The 18,978-nt window shown below is 43.1% G+C and overlaps 1 protein-coding gene across 1 annotated transcript in view; it reads left to right on the top strand.

Annotated features, from left to right (window-relative positions):
• The first annotated feature begins 6,774 nt into the window (after positions 1–6,774).
• LOC137268201 (major facilitator superfamily domain-containing protein 4A-like) overlaps positions 6,775–18,978 on the top strand; it is a 36,994-nt gene continuing 24,790 nt past the window's right edge. Inside the window, exon 1 of the mRNA XM_067802739.1 lies at positions 6,775–6,888. The gene's annotated coding sequence lies outside the window, so the exon portion shown is untranslated. The remainder of the gene's footprint in view (positions 6,889–18,978) is intronic.

Genomic DNA, 18,978 nt, shown 5'->3' with positions numbered 1-18,978 from the left:
TCCAGCTAAAACAATCAGTGATACAAGAGGTGAAAGATATGTTGTATTCTCGAAGTTGTTGCACAAACAATAAACAACACAACTGCCCTGCTGGGAATTATAAATGTCAAAACGCAAAAAAACATAATCCCGAGACTTGGGAATATGTGAAAAATGTCCTCAAAAACCATGATCTAAACTTTGTATTAAGACCGTCAATGACGATACGTCATACTCTCTACTAGCATACTCTCTACTAGCATACTCTCTACTAGCATACTCTCTACCATCATGACAAACGTGGTAGTGTACCTGATGCAATAGGAAGAACTGTTCTCATAATAACGTACCCTGCGGAGCCTGTGTAGTTGGTGTTGTCTGTGAAGTCGCTGCTGTTGTTTGGGAAGTCATTGGTGTTGTTTGTGAAGTCGTTGGTGTTGTCTTGGAAGTCGTTGGTGTTGTTTGGGAAGTTATTGGTGTTGTTTGTGAAGTCGTTGGTGTTGTCTGGGAAGTCGTTGGTGTTGTTTGGGAAGTCGTTGGTGTTGTCTGTGAAGTTGATGTTGTTGTGTCAGACGTTGTCTCCGAAGTCGACTGCTCAACATCACTAGTTGCCAATGTTGTTTCCGCAATAGTTGTTGTTGGGATCATCGGTGATGTCGTTATTTGTGTAGTAGTAGATGAGGTAGTAGGCAACGTCGTTGTTTCCGGAGCAGGTGTGGTTGGAGTCTGACAGCGGTACAAGAACCTGCCCTTCAGTTTCCTTATATTTGGCATTTTATTATTGTTGTATCTGGCCACAAAGCCAAGGCAGAGATTTTCATTGCGCTTGAGGACTTGGTTGTAGCTGAGACTCTCAACAACATACCGCTCTTTCCTCTTAGTTACGTCAATACGCTCCACCCTTCGTACATTCCAAATCTGAAAATAACAATAAAAGTAGCGTTCGAAATTAATGTCCCTAAAATCCTTAGGCCCTTAGCCGACTGAAATCCATTCTGACCCACGGCTTTTGCTTTCTGCAGGTCCTTATAGCCGACGGCTTATGACCAATAACTAAGAGTATTATTTTTCTGAAAATATCATTTAGTAATTTCAGCAAATATAAGTGAAATGACTATCAATTTCGAGGAAGCAGTTTAGATTACAGAGATTTGATCTTTTGTTGTTGATTTTGTTGTAAATGAATACGAGTTCAAACACTGTTAAATTAAACTGTTTAACTCAGTTTGAACGTTGTCACGTGTTTTGTTGCCATATCCTTGTAGCATTAATAACCTAGTTCAAACAGAACAGCTACGTAGTCTAGTTCAGGTAATGTAGCGACCCTGTAGATTAATCAGTAACGATATTTTGATAAACCCGTATAGTTCTTAATGTATATTGTTAACCATCGAGCTGTAGAGCGATTATTGATTATGCAACAGATATCTGTATACAGACACTACATGCATGTCATAACACTGGCATAACTACATCGCAAAACTATTCTGATTGAAGGTCAGCTTGAAGCTGAATGAAACAGATTAAGAATACGTACATCTAAAACAGAAAGTTTGGGATTGAAATCAAGGGCGACTCTCCAGCCACATTTGACGTTCATCATGTTTGTGATACATAGCTCCGCCTGGAAACCTCCTGGCCAAGTGTTAAGGAGGGTGTAGCTGGACGCCGCGATTGTCGTCGAGATCACTGCCGCAAATGGTAACAGGAATCTGGAAAACAGGTCACAAATGTTATAGAGGAAATTATCTTAACCAGATTGAGGTGTTGTGTCTGGGGTAGAATAGGTCTTCAGCCACAAATGGCGACTATGCTTGTCGTCAGAGTCGACAAACGGGATCGGGTGGTCAGGCTCGCTGACTTGGTTGACACATGTCAACGGTTTCCAGTTGCGCCGATCGATGCTCATGCTGTTGATCACTGGATTGTCTGGTCCAGGCTCGATTATTTACAGACCGCCACCAAACTGCTGGAATATTGTTGAATGCGACGTAAAACAAAACTCACTCGTGTCGTGCACATTTGCACCTATTAGATATGCAAGGTGATGGGTTCGAATCCCAGGTGACACTGAAAAAGTTTGCTCAAGATTTTGTGATGGCGTGTTCCAATTTAGTTTGGACACTTGGTATAGCTAAGATTTGGTTTTGGCAAAAGTGGTTTTAGGTTAAACAATCGTGGTTGCGCGCCTGTTGTTTTACGCCGCATTTGGCAGTATTTCAGCTATATGGCGTCAGTCTGTAAGTACGAATGTGATGTTCCAGGTTCGATCCCTCATTTCTGAAAAGTCCATTCCTGGTGTCTCCGTCGTGATATATCTGGAATACTGCTAAAAACGCTGTAAAACTAAACTCACTCACTTAATCCAACTGTTCAAATTGAACAATCAAGGTGCGATGCTGTCAATACCTTTGAATTAAACGTGATATTGTGATCCCATAGAGAATGTGGACTAAACAGAGACTGATTGAAACAATCTGAAACAGTGAGATTGTCACATCTGAGTTGCAGACAAAAAATCTCGAAAACAGCGAACTTAGTATAATCCCACCTGCTGAAGCTATAGTATGGAGCAGTACGGGTAGAACAACTTACTTGTACATGGTTCTTGAGGGAGTGAACGATCCACTGGAGAGAAGTTGACTAAAGGTGTTTATATAGACCGCTGTCTTTCCACCTACATACCCTGAAGGCGACGTGCGACGCCATCGGTAATTACATACCTTAGTGAACAATTCAGATTGGATAACTGCAGTAAAGACTCGATAAAATCTCATTCACGCATGAAAGCAATATTACATCCTGTTTACTGTATGCCGTTTCTAATTGACATATTGTCATACCCTGCAACAATGCCCAGGTGTCGCGCAGATGAACCCGTACCCTGTGTTTTATCATAGTGATAGCATTATTTTATAGATTTTAATACTGGTAAGGTCATACTGGAAAAAATCTCATCATCAGCTCAGGGCCCTTGTCTCTTTGACACGAAGCTGGAACAGGAACTATGATTTCTAGGGAGTGCTAGTTAGTCGAACCCACCAAAGCATTTCGTTGGCATGTAGACTTGGCAAAACTATAGCCTCTCGCAGTACCCAGAATACCAGAAGAATATGTGGATGGGGAACCTGAGTGCAATAAATCAAAGGGTACCAAAACCATATGCACAGAGAACAATGAGAAGCAGGCAAGCGAGATCCGCGTTTTTGCCTTCTGTAACGTTCCAATATGAATCGGATTTGTGAGCTTAATGAACAGTAAGCAATCCTATCAGAAATGTGTATAACACTAGGATGTATATTTTGTTATTTCACATAGAAATATTGAAAGTTACTGTAAATCTTATGGTGTAACGCGCCAACATAAACTGAGTTTTCGTGAGTTTTTTGTTTGGTTTTGTTTGGTTTGAGGTTTATTGTTTGCTTAATTTTGCTTTTCATTTTGTTTTGTTTCTTCTCTGTTTCTTTTTCAGTAATCAGGTTGAGAGTTATCCCATAACACTGTGATGGAATTTTACGGTTGAAAACTCAAAGTCCATTCAGTACTGGGTACAAAGAATGAACTCAAGTGAAATATGTTCTTGTCAACTCTATTATATGGTCACGGCAATGTGTTCCAGTGGACACTATCATTTTCCCATGGAGAATAATGGAGGTATAATGCACGAAATCGCAACAAAATAACGAACACTATGTCACGATGTCAGTTTATTCGAACAGCTTATCATTCACATATATTCATAACGTCACACAGTAATCCGCTTTGGAAAATGAAATGCGTGTATGTCATCCCCATCCTCATTCACTGATGTAGTTATGTTAATTCCGTCCTACTGTAGCTTTTCATTACTCCGCTTAAACAAGTATACAGTTCGAAAATAACAGCAGAATAGTAGATACAGAGACAAGTGTAGTGACAGCTAAAAATTACTAAAGCTGATGGATCCGGATTGACGATTCTCCACGGCTGACTAGCCAGTCAGGCAGCGAAGTGTGCAACATCGCGTATATTATATCACGAAGTTCATGTATGAGACCATTGCAATATATCGCGACTACTCCCACAGTATAAGAAATATGTGAAGGCGGCCAAACGTTTACTATTGGGGTAGTAAATATTTTTCAGAAGTATATAATTTGTCTTCTTGGATTGGCATTCGAGATTATAATCAGGATCACTCCACTGAAGCAATGTTTGGCATCAAACGCCTCCAGTCGACTTGCCTGTGGAGCGGATGCTGACATTTTGTCCAACACCAGGAGTCTTCTTTGACCTCCTGAGATGCCCATTATTGCTACCTCAGCTGTACCTTTTACATCCTAAGGAATCTGTTTTAGCAGATACTCACACCAATTACTGTCCACTCACAGAAGTCACTGGATGTTCACAAAATATCGAATCCAAAAAGAGTCGCAACTTAGGAAAGTGGTGATGTCTCAACGACACCTAAATGCACGGTGATCTAATATGATTTTATGATGTAAATGTTCTGTAGAGTCTATTGGCGTCATGCCATCTAGCTACATGTCTGTCTGACACTATTAAGATACATGCTTCTGAGCTAATGGTGAATCTCGGGGTTTAGATGTTAAAACCCTGCACCAACTAAAGTGTCTTGAGGGTTATGCACATTTACAGTGAAGTCAATACACAACAAGGGACTTTGCATTAATTGTAAAGACAACAAACTAGTCATATAATTATGAGGATATTATCAATCTTTAAAGTATGTCAGAGAGTGCTGTATTTTGACACTGCGACGCCTATAGTACAAAATAATGACATTCTACATTTCATGACATCACTACATCAAAGTCAATCGCCTAGCTCGCTCAGCCACTTGTGGAAGTCGCGGTGGCTGGCGATTAGGTGGCTGACTCGAATCCCGAATGGGACTCGACCAAAAAGTGCTAGAAATTGTACTTTACTGAGAAAGTGAAATCTCAAATATGACATATGTTTCAATAACCAGCACGCCAGATTCTCCATGCTTTCCCAAGCATGGGCGGTTAGTGATGTGTGACTTAGTCCACATACGTCCTGGTTACTTAACTACAAATTCCCACATTGGTAAAGTACATTCTAAATCAAAATATTTCTTTCTTTCATTTGTGGTTCTAAATATTTATGTTAATATTTTCTGTCTGTATGGTAATTTCAGTTGATAAAAAAATACTCGACAATAATTGAGGTGAGGAAAAAATGGATAATTCTTGGAAATAACTGACATATCATAAAATGAAAATAGAACTGAAGTATTGAGAAAAGCAATCTGAATTTCCCGTCAGCCACATCCTAACTCAACCTTCTTCTTGGCGACAGTACAAGGATTGTTTGAGAAGTTCTTAGGCTGATTGGAGTGGTGACAGTAGGTATAATTATACCATAGAGGTATACAAATTATATGTAGCAACTTGACAAATTAACAATGGTCTTTCGAAATGACACATATGCGGAGCGCGGAGATTCTAGTGTGTCATTTAGAAAGTGGTCAGATGTAACGTGTATTAATCATTTTCAGTTGACGTAAGTGCTACGAAGAACTAAGATGGTAATCAGGTATCCGTGCTATCAGTTGGTAGTTATGTCCACTCACACCGTTGGTCAGGCTATGGCTATTCCGGATGAAAACTGACCTGCAGCAATCATTGTTCCGCCATGCGGTAATCTGTACCACCTGCTGTTCATTAAGTAACGCTGTTTGTGGATGTTATTGCGCCTTAAGCCTTGTTTTTCTAACACCTTATTTGTGTTTATGTCCCACTCTAGTCAGTGACGTATTTTTCATATACTGTGCACCTACACGGCTCATCTCAGTTCATTTTGACTTCGATCGAAATTTACATTTGTGCACGTGGCAATTTCGAGGGAAACTTTTGTAATTATTCAAATTTATTCAGTTTCCTTCCTTTAAAATTAAACTTGTTACTTCTGTTTGGAGTCGGATAACATTCTTCAGAAATGGTCGGCAATGTTGTATGGTAATATGTGGCCTAACGCGACCCTCTGCTAGCCATGTAACAGTCACAGACCACACCATTGTGTACGACGCTCTGCCAGCCAAGTCACAGACCACACCATTGTATACGACACCCTAGCAGCCAAGTCACAGACCACACCATTGTGTACAACTCTCAGCCAGCCAAGTCACAGACCACATCATTGTGTACGACACCCTTGCAGCCATGTCACAGACCACACCACTGTGTACGACGTTCTGCCAGCTAAGTCACAGACCACACCACTGTGTACGACGTTCTGCCAGCCAAGTCACAGACCACACCACTGTGTACGACGCTCTGCCAGCCAAGTCACAGATCACGCCATGGTGTACGACACTCTGGAATGCGGACAGAACATCCTGAAAACTCTTCAAATGAGCCCTGACGTCATCAGAATACCGCCGAATCCCCAACCCCGTGGTCACTTGCCACTGAAACGCCATTTACCATTTTGGTCTCGCATTCTTACAAAGTTGGATAAACTGTTTACTTTGACACTCTCTTCCGAATGCGCTGAATTTAGGAAATGCTTTTTTTTCTGGCTGATTCTCCTTGATCCAATCTTTTATATTTCATATATATATTTAGTTCATAACCCATTTTACTGGCTACACTTTCCACCAGGTCATACCATTTTATGTATCGTATTTTGCTATGTTTGAATCCTTAGTGATAACTGAACGGGGAAAAACAAACTATTATGAACTTTGATGTAATTATCCTAATTATATTTCCCTTTGATCACAACAAGCTGTCACCAGTCAGAACAGTAACCAAAATACATGCAAACGTCAGACGCACTATTCGCCTGCATAAACAGCTGCACTAATGCATTATTGAGGGGCAGCGATATGGCGCTCATAGCTCCACTAATTCACCACTGAAATGGAACTGACTCATTATTCAAGTAAGCAGATTTTTTATGTTGGCAAATATTATTATATTATGTCGAATTAATGGCCATCCGAAATGCAATTATCATTTTTAATAGCTGTATGAATCCTCGACTTAGCGTTGAATAGAGTTTCCTCGGCCCATGTGTTACAGGAAAAGCATTTTGTATCCTGTACACATGTCCTGGACCCATTCCATTGGAGGAGGGATACTCTTTATGTAAGAAGGGATGCTCTTGACAATGACTGACATGACGAACGATAAATGAAGTGTTGAGGTCCTTTTGTCTTTGCAATGACTGACCATGACGAACAATTCATGAAGCGTTGAGGCCCTTTTGTCTTTACAATGACTGTGGTAAACTGGGTCTTCATTAATGTGTATAACAGAGTATAGATCTTGTGCCATAACCACTCATTCTTGAAGAGTGCGGGCTTGTGTACGCGCGCGCACAGACTGGCACTTTAGTCTAAGACTTACTTATTGGGGCACTCTATTTACCCACTAACCCACTCGTGAGGAATGGATCCATACGTTTTGAACCATCAATTGTTTCTCAAATCCCAACATCCCGACATAGGATCAGGCATGTGTCAAACTCAAAGGGCGGATTCAACGTTCTCTGGCAGATGCATAGTTCCTAGGCTGATTTTCCTTTGTATCGATGAGAACACAAGACAAGACAAGACAATCGTTTATTTCTTTCAAAGACTTGAACTAAACATCCCTTGTCTGTTTTCTACAAAGGTTTGCATTTATGCCACACATTGGAAGCTGTGTTTATAAAAACACTGTTTAATATTGTTAGCCAGATACAACAGTGGAGATTGAGATTTACAGTCATGGCAATAGCTCTATTAATTTTAATTCATTTGGAGGTTCCCGGTAATATTTATCTATACATTTCACTCTGTTTGTGTGGTGATTCGGACACACAAGCTAGAAATGGTATTTGTCCACCATGACAAATGTACCAGTCCATTGTATCTCAAATATCTATCGACGTCCTATTTCAGTTTGTAGCTTATGGCATTCTCTTATGGTCTCTGTTAGACCCGTGAAGGTCCGGGGTAGAATAGGCCTTCAGCAACCCATGCTTGCCATAAAGGGCGACTATGCTTGTCGTAAGAGGCGACTAAAGGGATCGGGTGGTCAGGCTCGCTGATTTGGTTGACACATGTCATCGGTTTCTAATTGCGCAGATCGATGCTCATGTTGATGGTCACTGGATTGTCTGGTCCAGACTGGATTATTTACATACCGCCGCCATGTGGCTGGACTATTGCTGAGTGCGGCGTAAAACGCAACTCACTCACTCACATTGTTAGATAGCATCGTAGATTCTATGTAATCAAATTAAGATAAAAGTCATGTTCAAACACCTGTTTAACTTTCGAATGCAATATAATTTTATTACTCTTCTCTAACTCCCGTCGCCATTTCTACATATTATTATCATAAATGCGTTGGTTAAAAAAGAGGTTGCAAATAACATCTAGCCAAACATATGTGTAACCATTTTCACAGAAACAATTCCATCACTGCGTGACACCAATTTTTCACCTTTTTCGCAATAAAGTAGTGATATGTCAAATGCAGCTTTCGAGACCATGTTTTAGTGTGTAACAATTTAACCCAGTAATGCAAAAACTCTACAGTATCTATTTACGTACAAAGGTATTCTACTAAGGTCTCTATTGACTGATGCATTTGATGCTTTAGGATGGACATGTATTTTTTCACAAAACCGAAGATGATTTTTTTTCTATTTCCGGTTCACCATTTAAGCCTCACGTCTCACAACCACAACAGTGAGAGTACTCGTTAAGAAAGAATCAAAGAGGAAACTCCACGTCTTATGTGAAAAGACAAAACATTCATAGACTTCAGGATCTTCCCTGCAAGCGTTTCCTGAACAGATATAAAAGATCCAGAGTGAGAAATGTAATAACCAAGTTAAAATGATCCACAGTTTCCAAGGCCTGACCTTTAATGGACCAAAACTCATTATCTTTCATTTTGCCACTTGAGCGAAACACCAAAACCTTAATCTTACTTTAATTGACATGCTCTTTTTTCAGATACAACAACCATTTCAACAGTAAATATAATGACACATAGATTAACAAAGTCAACAGTAATACCACTCTCAGAATTTGCCTTAAGTTTGTCTCAAGATCTTCCAAAAAGAAAGAAAACAAAGCAGGTGACACAACCTCGCCCTGTTTGATGCCTCCTCCCATCCTCAGAAACTCAGTAAAGAGTTAAGGTTGACAAATGGCTTAACCTCGGAACACATAGGTTTAATAATCAACCACATTTTCCCTTTTACACGTTTTGAAATAGCTGACATAAAATTCCATTTGTATATACACTTTGAAAGGCCATCAAAAGGTCAACGAAAGAACAATAAAGTCTTTTCTTCACTGAGACAAACTTTCTAAGCCGTGAAGACCTTCGAAAAACAACTATGTAATGTAACACCTCTGTAGTTTCAAACATCACTCGCATTACCTTTCTTGTGAATAGAAATGATCACACCTGACAGATGATACAGGATATACACCTGTGGTGAATGTCTTATTGAAGAGGACTGTGAGATCATCGAGTAACAAGTCGCAAAAGTATTTGAACATTTCATTTACAAGGCCATCGAGACCTAGTCGAGACTTATTCATTTTTAAACCGTTTATAGCCTTTCGCTCTTAATCCTGTGATATTGAACTGTCAATTAGCAAAATGTTCCAAGTCCCTGGATAGATAAGTCATAAATGCCTTGCTGCCTTAGCCCGTGTATGTACATAACTGCGATGATAAGCAAAGTTCTCGAGCTAGCTCATATTAACTCGAGGCATTTTGATTTTTTTCGTCTGTCCATGTTTCATTGAGTGACACAATGTCATGTTTATCAAGAAGACCGTTACAGTTCCATGCTAGCAGTTTAGGTCCAACCCTCTCGAGCTGCTAGACCTGGGGACATTAGAGTTGATAGTTAATGTAAGGTTTGTTCTATACCAGCGGTGTTGTACACAATAGCAGTAAAATACTGGAGACCACAAAAACAAGTTGAAAACCACAAATACAGATGCCGTGTCCACCCTTCCTCATTCATTCAAACAAGACATTCAGAGTAATGGCATCCCACATGAAGAGTCATGTCAAAGAGTAAACCATCCTTGCTCTTCTCACAATCGCGTATCTATATCGCAATGTTCTGTGGCTCTTTGTCAAACAATACAGTACAAGGTCCAAATGCAACATTGCAATGCAAATGACACACATTACACTATATACTCCATGATATATAAACCATGTTCATGGTAGGGGGTTCATTTTATTCGTCACTGATTATCAATCAAAATTGATATCGCCTCCAAAAGTAGCTGAGTGTAGTCGCTGTTTGGTCCATACCAGCCCCAATACTGGAGAAGTTATTGTTGAGTGATGCACAATATGACAATGTGACACTCTTCTACAAAGTAACTTGATGCGCAAAGTATTCACTATCTCCACCACGAAGAACACCACACAGGTGTTAACCCACGAGCTACACACAGTTAGATAGACTTTCTCTGCTGTCACCAAAAATTCAACATGCCGGTTAGAACAATCACAAAGGAAAATCTGACGACAAGCAAGTCGAACAAGGAAGCTCGATTCTAAACCATTTTAGATTTGTACACGTACTACTTGTATTGTGTATCCAGTCACCATTTATAGGCTGTTTGCAATAGGCATTGCTAGTCACTAAAACATGAGCTAGGGTGAGTGAGTTTGTTTTAAGCCGCTTTAGCAAAATTCCAGCAATATCACGGCGGGGGACACCAGAAATGTGCTTCACATATTCACCCATTTGGAGAATCGAACCCGGAACAATCGTATAAGAAATATTAGTGTTAGATACATATTAGACAGAGAGAGAAAAAGACAGTCAGAGAGACTTCGACAGAGAGATTTCGAGCTGAAGTCCAAGTTCAAACAATTTAGAAAAACATATTCCTCCCACCAAACATATGATCTTGATTTCTGCCTCTGTTAAAAATTGTGCTATCTGATGTAGTAGTATAGGGAATGGGGGTTCTAAAACACTTTCAAAAAAAGTCTCTACAACGCCTTATTTACTAACTAAGGCGTTGGTTGGGCCCTTAGCTCTTGCTACTATTACCCCTACTACATATGTCACGTTTACCGTGTGTTGGTAGGAGGTAACACTGTGCCGTACGGTACGATCAATAATTCTTCTCTTACAAACCCCCTACCCGGCCCATCCCTCAAGTAGTATAAGTTAGGTTCGTCGGCTTTCATATCCACTTTATCTATGTTGTAAGTTTTGACTGACCATATAGGATCGGTGGCCCGCTTACGGCTATCACCCTCGTGTTCCCCCGGCTGGTATAGATACCTCACTAGGGCCCTATCTGGTATCTGTTTCTCTTTCCCACGCAATGGAGCGGCCGACTCTGCAACTATTGATTTTAGTTTGATAGCGTCTGCCGGTTTCTTACCGGTGAGACGAGTGACTTCATGGTTGATTGCCGACACCACCTTGGGTAACCTCGTGACCCATTCAGTCGATCGTTTTCCAGGGGTGGCCATCTCCCTAGCATACTGATGGCCGAACAAGTGCTCAGCCAAAGTCCTATTAAATCTCTCAACTATGGCTTGGCTGCGATGGGCTCTGGCCGTGCCATGCCTGACCTTTGTATCGTGTTTGGCTAGCAGTTGTGACACGGCACCCATGAACTCCCGTCCGGGGTCAACTTGCAGCTCTGTTGGCCACGTCAGCGGGCTGCGTTTGTATATGCGTTCGAATCCTCTGGCTACCTGGGCCGAATCTTTCATGGTCAAGGGTTCGGCTTCCTTGTAACGACTGGCTACGTCCACTACGGTTAAGGCATACTTGTACCTCTTGTCGTGGGGTAGGAACAGTAGGTCTGCCTGGTGAACGCTATTAGGTATGTTAATACCGAACCTCCTTCTAGGCACGTAGCGTGGTGCCGGCAAATAGATCTGCCACAGGGCTTGTTTTTCAAGCCACGCTTTGGCTTCCTCCGGGGGTACTCGCGCTATTGTAGCTAGCTTATCTACTGCGCTAGCTCCTTTCCAGTACCCACGCGGGCTGTAGTAAATAGCCTCAAATTTTTTCATGTCCATACACGTATGTGTTTATCCCATCAATAGCTATCCAACGTTTCGTGTCCATAGGCGACAGGGACGTCTTGTGTATAGTCAGTCCGTATATCTTATGTCCATCACTTCTAAGTGTGTTCATTTTATGCCTAAAGGTACGGGTCTTGAACAGGGCTTCCTTGAATCTGGCGTGTTTGATGTGTTGTTTCACCACATACTTCTTAACCCCCTTAGCCTTCCGGATCTCACTATTGTCGGCTTTCAGTATGGAGTACATCTTAGGTCTCAAACCTATGTACTCGGCTATGGGCGTGCCAGCACACTCGTCCTTCATCTTACCTAGGACCTTTTTATTTACCGTACTGTGTATGGTATGGGTCTTAGGGTAGTCGCTGGTGTCGTATAAATCGAGGTGTTTTTTCATGTCCTCGTACACGTCCTCGGTTCGAATTTCTAACAGCAGGGAATCCGTGTCAGTGTACAGCACTTCACACCTGTCGCCGTACTGTTTCTTGAGCTCGTTGTAGTAAAAGTCGTACATCAGGTGTTTGGATAAATCGAGGATGCTCATCCCCACGTAAACAGGCCGGTTGAATTTTATGTGGCTTTTCTTCATGTGTAGGGCAACCAGGTTGTCTGTGAATATCTTACTACGGTTGAATGCCGGACTGACTATCAATCTCCTGAGCTTGTCTTCCTCACTCAACCGAACCAGCTTCACGGTCACGCGTTTCCTCAGGTTCTCCATAGTCTTACCAAACACCGAGTTGTTCATGAGCTTGTAGAGATTTTTCTCAAAATCACTGGTGGCTTTTTTTCGTAGGTCTGTGTTCATTCTGATGTAGGGCTCCATCCATGGGCTCTGGTCGAACATGAGCACCCTGTGTATTTTGGTCAGCCTCATACCCAACGACAGGTACAGCTGTAGGTTGCGATAGTGAATGATGTACTTGGTCTTATTCATTAAGTTAGGAACGAGTTTTTCAACGTCTGTCACACGCCCACCTAACAAGTTATGTAGGTACTCAGACATCCAGTCTGGGTTAACCCTCATACGTTCGGGGGCCAGGGGGTAGCTGTTGTGTGATGTGTGTAATTCCTTGGTATACTCTAAGTCAACCTCGAGGATATACCCTTTGTTCGAATCTGGTGCAACCCCCATAACATCAACGTGGGGTACCCATTCGAATCCCCCTGTAGGTAGATACTGGCTCATGGCCCAGCCGTACAGGTTGTTTGCGTCGAGGTAGAGAATGTGATTGGTTGGCTTGTTAGGATCGTAACCTTTCACGTATTGATTATTTGCTTTCGCGTATCGTTTGGATGCCATGGAAATCCCACCTCGCAAGCCTTTCTCAATGAATAGGTGCATGTCGTAATCTGTGAGCAATTCCAAATTAACTCCGGTCTTTTTAAGCAAGGCGTCCCACGACAGACCTGGGCTGGTGTAATACCATGCGGGGTCGAGTTTATACTGCTTGAAACACGTCCGCCTAAACGTCTCAAACACGTCGGCTAACAGCAGTACATCTGTCCTCAAGTGCGCCTCTATACTTACCAGTTATGTGGCAGTGATCTCTCACCGAATCACCGTTAAGTGGTGAGTCACACACGTGACAGTTAGTGCTACTAGCGTGAGCTAGCCTGTCGACTCGGGTCATACGCATGGGAGCGATTCTATACAATGCATTCCTAATAATTTTTTCTTCCTCCTGCAAACACTTTAGAAACCTTTCAGCCGCGTCAGGGCCCCTATACACTACCGGAGCTTTCGTTTCCCCGTCACAACGGACGACAATGTATCCAAACCCACAGGCTTTATGCTCTTGTGTTTTGTGGGTGAAGCTCTCACCACTAGGGGGTGTGGGGGATTCCCCCACAACTAAGGCTTCGAAGTCGGCGTATATGATATAAGGCACAGACATTTGGTTCTTGTGGTTACCGAATTTTAGGATATTATCACCTTCCTTAGGCATGTCGACTCGTATGGCCGTCTGCCCCACACCTTGACAATCCTCCCGGTGGGATTCTAATAAATCAGCTCGTGTGAAGCCATGTAGGCATCGTTCACAGAAGTGGGTCTTTTCTCTGTGTGCCGATTGGTCATACAACAGCCTGCTAAAGTGTTTTATCCATGTGTAGTGATACTTGTCACCTCGCTGGATCATGAATATATTGATAACTTGGCGATCCTTCACCCCGCTGACCCTGTGTACTATTGTTGTGTTACCTTCGTGTCCAAAGATATTTATAGCCAGATTATTCTGTTTTTCTACTTTAGTGATCTGGGATATGGGGGTGGGTTCATCTATACCATCCCAGTTGAGCCCATCATCCTGAGGATAATTAGAAGGCCTGTTCAGATTAGTGTCAGCTGGAAATAAGGCTGACCTGATAGCTAACCTCAGGCAATCGTTTCCTCTATTCTTAACGTTTACTATGGCATTTTTGTTCCTATAGTAGGGGGGCAAGGCTAGGTATGACCCGCCTCTGAACGGCACGTAGTTAGCTATATCTAGATAGACATTATCGATTTTATTTACAGCCCACCCGGACCCCAAGTGTGTGTAGCGTTCTAGGTATTCTCGTATCTGCTGAAAACTGGTATCGATTGATGTGTCAATGGTCTCTGTATGTGTGACGACCTCTTGTTTACCTCGGCAGTAAGGCTGAACATACTCAGTGAGGTCCCCAACCTGCTTATCGAGCGACATTTTCACTGTGAAACTTGATACTTCCTAGGTTACTTAGTTCCTGGTTGACCTTATCAGCTATCAGAGGCTTGATATCTGTAATGTCTATGTTTCTATCAACGTGCATGTGCCAACCTCTCAAATAGTTGCCTACACGAACTGTAGGTCAATAGCTCTATTCTGTCGTAATAATTCTAAAAGTTGTGGTTTCCTCATACGGGAATACCCGCCTAAACCCAAATCGTGTGCCTCAGCTTTCAGTTGTTTTACAGTGAGACGTGCTACGGGGGTATGTGATAACAATTCGACTAACCCGTCTCTCCCCAGTTTTGAATAACCCGTGTATCCAAGCTGTTTCGCTTGAGCTTTTAATTGTTTTACCGTAGGAGGGGCTTCTAAACCTAGTAATCTCAACAATGCTGACTTCCGCATTCGAGAATACCCGATCACACCTCTCTGTTTTGCGACCCGCTAAAGCTCGCGTACAGTAGTCATAGTGTTTACACCTAAGATAACCAATGTCTAATTGGTCCACAGATAAAAAAATAAAAATGTTTCAATCCTGTATATTTTTATTTAGTATGTCTTTAAGAGAGCCGCCAATTCTCGGAAGTCTTCTATCATGTTTTACCGTAAATCTCACGTACAGTAGTCTATCTTAAGCAGTCGCCTACGTTCTTTTATGTAGCCCGTTTTATTCTCGTAGATGAGTTGATGTCTGACTACGTTCGCTCCGTGAGCTTTACATAGACAGTAGTGTCCTTTAACCCCGATACCACACACAGAACACGTGTAGTTAGGACTTCCCATATGGAAACAACAGAACCTAGTCCTGCATTTCCTACCACAGGCCTCGGTCTTCCCCATAAGTATGTATTCACATCGGTATGGAGCGGGTCTCATGTTTACTTATATAGGTATTTAATTTAATTGCTTCGCAACCAACGCAGTAGCTGCTATACCCAACACTATGAAGCCCAGTTCACGATTCATTTGTCCCTTGGATGGTGTGTAGTACTGAGCAAGTGTGGGTTTATTGAGCGGTTCCAATCGTTTACCAGTTAGTAGGTAGTATTCTTTCATTGCTTCATCGACATCGTTGAATGTTTGAACGGCATGGTTTTCACGCTGGAGTTGTTCGTTAATAAAGTCGATCCTCTGGAGGCGTTTTTTAGCGTACTCGGCCTGTGCCTTTTGTAATTTCTCAGTAGCGAGATCGTGCCGCTTCCTTTCTTCCTGTATTTCAGCCGCGTGGTCATCTCGTAGTTTCGAGAAGAGGAAATTACTCCCGGAAAATGCCAGGGCATTCACTAACGCCCCACCGACCATCATAGCTATCGTGGCCATCCTATATTTATTTCATTATATTTTCAGGTATTATCCCTTGTTTTACTAGGATGTCTTTTGTGGCCATCGCCATACCAAGGTTCATTATGAGCATACCCATATCCTGCAGGTTGAAATCTAGCTTGATAGTTGGTTGTTTAAGCACCATTTTAGTCAACCGAGCGTACCCTACGGCTAGACTGGCGACCACTGTGGCGTAGTATGCGTCGTTGACGAACGTTTTCCCCTCAGACATTATGTATATGATATAAAAATATTTAAATTATAACATGATATGCGGGTCGACAGTGGGGGGTACCACCTCACTGTTGGGGGGTACCACCTCACTGTGGGAGGGTACTCCCACGTATAACCATGTTATAACCACGGCAGCACCTACAGCCAACAACAGTCGGGGGTTGATAATTTTATGTTGGTTACACCACCGTTTTTTACCGGCAGCTACTCTCTTAGGATTCTTCTGCCTGGTTACTGTTGGGGGTTCCTGTGAAGGGGTCACTTCCCCCACTGGTTCCTGTGAAGGGGTCACTTCCCTCACCTCGGGAGGGGTCTCCTGTGCAGCATCCATCTATACTATTATTATTATTTTTTCTCTCAAATTGACAATGCTTTGCCGTGATAATCGCCGCCGTCACTGGAGCCAACAACATGCCATATTTGTGGTACAGCTCGCAGCTGATAGAGCTCACGGCGTGTTCGATAAAAGGGTCTTTCTCGAGGTCCTCCCACAGGTAAAGTCGGCGCTCTGGTGGAATGGGAAGGAAGTATGACACAATACCGGTGTATATCTGGGTCATAGCCGATCCTATTGTCTTTGTCATTTCTGCTCCGAGCCGGGACTCGTATCTAGCGTACAGCTTATCGATTTCTTCGGCTGACATTTTGTGAATTTTATCCGGAGTGTAGTCTCCAAAGTAATGTTTGGCTTTGCCGCCAACAGCCAACGCCACCAGTTTCTCTCGCTTATCATCATCCCCAGACAATTGTTCGAGCAATTCCTCACACTCCATCTTATAATATAACAAGTAAGATTTAGTTTTAACTATATAATACCCGATGCAGACAAAACACAGAGAAATGAAGGTTAAGTTGCACACGACAAACACTTCAAATATCATAGCTATACTTAGCATTTGCTTAGCTTTAGCTTAGCTTTGCTTAGCTTTGCTAAGCTTTACTTAGCTTTAGCACACCCTATATGCTACTGGTTGGTCGGTCTTGAGCACGAGCTTAGCGTGTTTAGTTTCAGCGAGCTGTTTCTTCACCCGTTCCCGTTCTAATTTGCTCATCACATCGTTCTCTCTCAAACACTCCTCTAACGAATCCCTGTCCTTGCAGTGAAATAAGGCCACCCATCGCGTCTGCTCCCTGAGGTCTTTCAACACCGAGTTGAACTTCTGCGTTAGCACCCAGACGCTGTGATTTGCATGCTGGCCGGAGAAGGCCAGGTACGATAGCATGTCTCTCTTTTTTGTTATCTCGCGATTAGCGCTGCAGTCGTCCAGTATGAACAGCGTCGGTTCCCCTTTAAATTTCTCGTGAAGAGCTTTCAACCAGTCCTGCAGGCGTGTTCCAGGGTCGATTTTGTGTACGTCTGGGTCCGTCATCACCCAAGGTCGCGCGTACGTTTTATTCGTGCTCAGAGTAGGGCACATGATAACGATGTTATCGAACACATCCTTGTAGTAACCCTCCAACATATCCAACACGAAAACGGTCTTCCCACAGGCAGTCTGCCCGCACACTATGGCGCAGTGTGGGTCAGTGGGGAGGTGGAGGTCAGTAGATGGCTTGCACGAATCTCCCATTGTCTATATTAAGTTGCGCGTCCATAATAACGTACAGATATAATTTCAACTTACCAGCGGGTTGAGCCTTCTTAGTAATCTGGATGGTTATCCCTTTGCTGCCGTTATCTATACGGCGCCCGCTACCGTGCAGTTTATCATCATCCGTGGATCGCATGTCCAACCATAGGGCGTACTTGGTGGTCAGGTATTCACCGATCTGCACGGAGCCGAGGTCCAGGTCCTTTGTTATGTAATCCCCCACTGGTAGCTTTTTTATCTCATCCCACTGCTGGTGTGGTCTCATACCATGACTGAACAGCTGGTTGGGCACGCCCTCGATGGTCACTTCCACCTTTTCAATCTCGGGGTTGAAAAACTTCTCGCTGTCCCTCCGGAATGGCTCGTAATCCTCCACAGGGACGACCAGGATACCTTTCATCGATCGCGCCGGCACGTTCAGGTTGATATTCCACACAGTGTCGCTCTTATCTCGCACGACTGATCTATGCCTCAGTACGCGATCGTACAGGATAGCCATCTTCCCAGAGTACTGGCTTCGAACCTGCCTGGCCAGCTCCGGGCTAGTGACCATGTCGAACTCCAGAGAGATGTTGTCTATGGCATAACTGGCCTCATCACCGTTCGGCGTACGCACTACTTTGCTATAGTCGTTAAACGTGAGCTCGTATTCGAGCCTATCACCCAGCGCGGCCTGGTAAAACGGCGCGTGTCCCGTGAGCAACTCGAAGTCGAGCGGCACCCAGAATCGATTCCCGTATGCTCGAGCGATGGCCTTTTCACCGTCCGATAGCTTGTCTAGCTGGTATGGCGTGAAGGCATACCCTATGCGCGACCGGGTTGATTTGCTGATGCCCTGGTACACATCATTGACTCGTTCTCCCTCGCTTTTCCAGAGATCCCCGTAGCAGTGAAACACGTCGCTGTCGTCGATGCTCAGCACCTCGTTACCGCTGATCTTGACGGTCGTTTTCTTGATGATAGCTCGACCCACGTTCCGCACTAGCTCGCGTTTGTCGTTGTCGGAGGTCAACGTGATATTGAACGCCAGTCGAACAGTGCCTGGTACAATGAGGTCATTCTCACCAAGGTTTGGAAATCTAACCAGCAGAGTTTGATTCTGGT

Source organism: Haliotis asinina, chromosome 16 (genome assembly GCF_037392515.1).
Source record: "Haliotis asinina isolate JCU_RB_2024 chromosome 16, JCU_Hal_asi_v2, whole genome shotgun sequence".
Classification (NCBI taxonomy): domain Eukaryota; kingdom Metazoa; phylum Mollusca; class Gastropoda; order Lepetellida; family Haliotidae; genus Haliotis; species Haliotis asinina.
The sequence above is the reverse complement of the archived record's forward strand: the minus strand, read 5'-3'. Positions and strand labels throughout refer to the sequence as shown.